Raw genomic sequence first — 6,024 nt, forward strand, 5'->3', positions numbered from 1 at the left:
TGTAATAAAGAGTTCTAGGGAACTAATGTCCTTGCTCGGCAGAATGACTTTACTTTTGATATATTGCATGATTTGCTTCAGGCAATTATTTTTCCCATAAGAGATACTATACCATATTGCATGCTGAAACTCTTCACAGTATTCTTCCATCATGTTTTAACAATATTGTTGTCCTAGCCCTAACAGTAGCCTAACTGCTCTGCACATCACCACACCCCTTGAGCAAACTGTGTCTGTTATTAACGCAATAAGGCATAACACATTAAAGATACATAAGGTGAGGCCGTTTATTTTATCAAGTTCGATTTTCCATATGCAAACATGAGGTGTTGAAGTCAGTTAACGTAACTTACATGGTTATAGCACTATATGCTACTACTGCTGTTATTATTGGTATTGTTAATATCAGTATTATTTACTATTATCATCACTATAAATATGTTATTATTACAAAAAATGCTGACATTTCTACATTCGTTATTGTTATTATTATTATTATTGTTGTAATAGAATATTCTCCATATATTGACACCTTACTGTAGTTTCTAAGCTTTAATGATAGCTTTTAGGAAGGCCACTCGACAAGCCCTTCTGTTTTTTTTTGGCCTTTCCGGCACAACTTACTTTGATTTAGATTTTTGTTCCTTTCCATGTAAATTAATTGTTTGTTTTTTTCATTTCTTTCCATGTCTTTTTAAATGTGCAAATAAACAAAAATAAAATAAACCCTCTAGGCTCTAGCCCAGGGTTCTTCAAGGTTTTTCAGGCGAAGGACCCCTTGGTTGAGACTACTCTTTATAAAATTGTGTTGAGGATTAAACATTTTCAGAGATTTCATACTTCATAGACTTGTTTGCATTCATGTTTTTTTTTGTATGTTTGTACACACTATATTTTCTATATGTTGGATTCATGTGTATTTTCTGACATTTAAAACCAATTAAACCCTCAATACTTAGTAAAACTGACCTTTGGCTCAGTAATTGGTTTGCTCTTTTTCCTTCTACAACAAACCTCTTTTTTCCTTCTTCAACAAATCTCAACATGTCATGCAGCGTTTTGAGCCTGTAGCTCTGCTACTTTGGGCAAATGTTCCCCCCATTATAGGGATGGTAGGGTTTAAGTGGTTTGTGTAAAAAACTAAATCTACCACACAAAGATTTGGCAGTCTCTGTAGTTACTACAGAGACTCCCTGAACCCTCTATTGTAGACCCATGCAGAGGTCATCTCTGTACTTCACTCTTTTTTAGTCTACTCTACACCAACATCTCGAAAATAGTAGATCTACAAGCGTTGATGTGTTGTGAGCTTGTAGATCTGCTATTTTCGGCAAATGTGCCCCCCGGTTCAAGTGGTTAAATCTTGCCTTTCTATTTAGTTTATCCTCTATGAACAAAAGGTAAATGAACAACTAATCAAGGCCATCCAAATAAATCATCAGCATTTACTAAATATGGCAGATAAGATAGATTCACACACCGAGGGTGGAGGCAGCAATTCCAGGCTGTCAACCTGCTCATCAAAGAGCAGTTAGAGGATTCAATGAATTGCTCAATGACACTTCAACTCGATGGCAGAAGGACACAGGATCGAACCTGGAATGTTCTGATTCCGAGGCAACCACCTGAGCCATTGCATATACTGTAATTAACCAATGTTCTTTATTGCAGGGAATTTTTTTAATGTTTTTATTACCAAATATAATACACTATATATCCAATGTCTCGTTATACAGAGATGGTGAAAGGTTTCTATTGGCCAGTGATACAAATAGAAAGTGAAATTAAAGGTAGGGTAAGTGATATATTTGGGTATTTTTTGTTTTGTTTTGTTAAAAGGTTAAAGTACAATATTCTGATAGTAATCATTGCTACAGAGCGTTTGTTCGGGCACATGGGTCTCTCCAGCTCTTTAGTAAACAGAATATAAATACATTTTCAGGTAGGTGACAACATTTAAGCCAATCAGGAGAGAGCACTGAAAATGCATTTTCTGTTTAATAAAGAGCTGGAGAGACATGGGAGACTCCTTTTACTGAACAAACACTCTATAGCAACGAGTACTATCAGAATATAGAGATATTTAACACTTATTTTAACAAAAGCAAATCACTTACCCTACCTTTAAGTAATGTATTATAAGACCTGTTCAACACTCACACAGTCACACAGATCAGCCATATGTATTCATGCACATGGACAGAATATTAGTTGGTTGGAAAATACAGCTGCACTTCCATTGATGTCACTTACTTTAGTCCATAATGAGATCTGAATAAAGATGCTGTTAGTGCGCGTTTGAGTGACTCTTTGTTTTTGTGAGAGGGATGACGTACTTTAAAATCATCATCACTTTAAAATGGATGATTCACTGTGCAGTTGCTATGCAACGCCTGTAACATATCCCTCTTGTCCTTTGCGTTATTGAAGAGAGGATATTCAATTAGAGGAAATGTATTGTCATCATTAAGAATACAGTATATGGCACCTAAATGACTGTGTCCCTTCTGCTCAAAAACAATGCAGGAGCATAAATATCCTCCACTGCCCTTAGATCAGTGTGGTTTTCAAACATTCAAGGACACCCACATTTCCTATGTATTAGGCTGCAGACCCCCATCTGAAAGGATTTTGTTGTCTCTTCTGGGACCCCCAGAAGAGAAGATTTGTGATAAAACAAATCTAAACTAGAAAAAGTGCTCCTCGGAGCAGAGGTCTCCGTCAGGTCAGGTAGGTTATTGTGGCCTCCTGGTGCCGCTATAATAGGCCAATGTGAAAAGGGTGCCATTTAGGCCTTTCATGGCTATCAGACACTGCATTCATGATTTGAGGCATTTTGTTCCAAAAATGTGTTTTGCTAAATTAGACCTGCTGGTGGCGCTATAACAGACCAATGTGAAAAGGGTGTCATTTCCTGCGTTCTCGCAATAAAATGAGAAACTCAGCCACTATCTTGCAGTATTTATTTTGGAGTTCCGCTTTTTCCACTTAGGTGGTTTTTGATTTGAAGGGTGTCATTTCTTCCTCGGCCTAGTGGGAATGTGCGTGCAAAATTTCACGGAAATCGCACGCTGCGTTCATGATTTGAGGCATTTTGTTCAAAACGGACCTATCCTACAAACTTTAAAAGCCAATGTAAGCCAATTAGGATGGAATAGGAAATATCAGACACATCCGTCTTGATCACATAACTATAGAGATACAGTGTACCGATTTGCGTGATCTTTGGACAGAATCTGGAGTAGAGCAAAAAAATTGTTTTACAAAAGTCAGCCTACTGGTGGCGCTCTAAAAGGCAGATGTGAAAAATGCTGGGTAAAGATTTTTCCTTGGCCTCTAGGGAGTGTGAAGTGTCATACAGATCGGTGCAGTTATAAGTAAAAACGTGAATCAGCCTATTATAGCGCCACCATGAGGCTGATTTGAGCATTCCAGTGGTATTGCTTTCTCAGCCTAGCGGGAATGTGCGTGCAAAATTTCACAGAAATTGCATGCTGCGTTCATGATTTGAGGCGGAGATAAGCTGCTCACAGACGGACAGACAGACAGGGTGCAATACATAGTCTCGGCCCTGCCTTTCAGCCTGGCGGAGACAATTATTCCAACTTTTTCACATATTTTGTTAAAAAAATATCAATGTGACGCGTTGAGCCTGTAGATCAGCAATTTTTTTGTATATATAAGTATATAAGTATAAAATAGGGTGGTTAAACTGATTGTGATGCTATATTAACTTAATTTCGCTGGGGATAAGGATAAAAAAGGATAAAAGGATAAGGTTTTCAGGGACTCCCTGAAACCCCCTCAAGGGCCCCTGGGGGACCCCAGACAGGTCAGTATAGTACACACGTGCACGTTCATGCACATGTATACACATACATGTAATCGCTGACGGGCAGAACATTTTTCTCCATATTTCATCTTTTTGTGTTTTTTTGGTCATAAATGAATGCCCTATTTTATACTTTCTTGTAGGAAAATGTCACACAAAGATAGAGATCTACAACAGTGTCTGTCTGTCTGTCTGTCTGTCTGTCTGTCTATCTCTATATGTGTCTTACACTGTAAGACTATTCTTGTACCACTGCAACAGTGCCATGTTGCAATGGTAAGTTAAACATCGTTTTGAGCTTTGAGCATTGTTATCTGCTGTACCTGAAATTAAAACACATGGTTTAGTGACACTGACAGAATCAATGTAGAGGATGGAGGGAGCGAATAGAGTAGGCAAACAGATAGACCTAGAATAGGTCAGTACAAGTCAAGGTATGTGACCTCACTCACCGGGCTTGAGGCTACAGTAAAGGGTCAGAGTGAAATTGAGTGATTAATTATCTATCAATCAATCAATCAATCATTTGGGTGACCTTATTTAGCAAGAGTTCTGATTATCTTCACTAGGTGGGGCGAGATTATTGTTTTTGGCTGTATTTGTCTTTCTGTGTGTCTGTCTGCAACTAATCCCACAAACTACTAGGGCTAGGCCCATCGGCGTAATATTTCTTTTGCCCACTGTCAGCAGGCCAAGGGCAATTACATTACCAAATATTTTTAGTTCAAGGTATTTGTATTAGTCGATTGCATTCACAATCTCAGACCAACAGGCTATGCACCAGAACTAGCCAGTTATGACATACTATGACATACTTTGTTTAATTCTGTTGAAAACAATTGTAATTTATTTCATATTATATGAAAGGCTTTGTGTGGCACTAACATTTCAATTACTGTTTTGTCACTGCAGTGACTTACACTGCAGTCCCACAAGATGGCACCATGAACAAGCAGAAATACTCAAGGCTGCAGAAAACAGAACTACACTAAACCTAGTAACCTACAATACAATTGTCATATTCCTAGGGCCATGCTGCCATCTTGTGGTAGCTGCTAGAAGAAAATTACGAGGCGAATAAAACCAAACACTGGTCCAATATTATTTTAGTCCAATGGTTCTCTGTCTGAGTGTAATTCATGAAACATGCCAACTAAAGATTATGTTACGTTGCTTTAACTCAGCCAACACAACAGCCACATAAGAGACTTCATTTCCAAGCTGGTAATTGTTTCCCTTCTATGGCCAACATACTTGAAGTCAGCTGGACAGGATGTAATGTAACATCATGGATCAGACATTTCACCAGGTTGCTGAGCAGCTGGGATTCTTTCCGTACATGATTCCACGATTCCATTGTGTACATTAGGAGTGGTTGTGGAGAATGTGTGCTCATGTAGCCGACACGTGGGCTTGTTCTAGAGACCTTGAGATACCGACAGCTCAGACTCTCTCAGACAGCTCAGAGTCTTTGAAAACAGAGGTGTGTGCAGTGGTGTAAAGTAACGAAGTACATTTACTCAAGTACTGTACTTGAGTACAATTTTTAGGTATTTCTTTTACTTTACTGGAGTATTTCCAGTTTTCAGTACTTTTACTTCTACTCCACTACATCTCAGGGGCAAATATTGTACTTTTACTCCACTACAATTATTTGAAAACTTTAGCTGCTAGTTACTTTTCAGATATAAATTATGATACAATGAAACATACATTAACCACTTCCGCCCTATTTTATACATAGGCTATTTGAAAATAGCAGATCTACAAGCTCACAACGCGTCGCATCGCGACATGTTGTGAGTTTGTAGATCTGCTATTTTCAAACATTTTGGTACTTTTACTTTAGGTACTTTAAGTACATTTTGATGCCAATACTTTTGTACCTTTGCCCAAATAACATTTTGAACACAGGCCTTTTACTTGTAACAGAGCATTTTTATATTGTGGTATTGCTACTTTTACTTAAGTAAAATATCTGAGTACTGTTTCCACCACTGCAGAGGTGTGTGGTGTATGATTCCATCTCCTCATCTCTCAGCCCAGCATTACGGTCAGTCAGTTATGCAGATCAAAAGGGAGACAATGTACACATCAACATTCAGTAGAAGAGGGATTTAGGCTAGTAAATAAGCCCGGCCTCAATAGTTACACAGCCCCAGGAAACATAAAAACCTAGATTTAGAGGCCCA

Source organism: Gymnoscopelus microlampas (assembly GCF_963454915.1).
Source record: "Gymnoscopelus microlampas genome assembly, chromosome: 2".
Taxonomy (NCBI): Eukaryota; Metazoa; Chordata; class Actinopteri; order Myctophiformes; family Myctophidae; genus Gymnoscopelus; species Gymnoscopelus microlampas.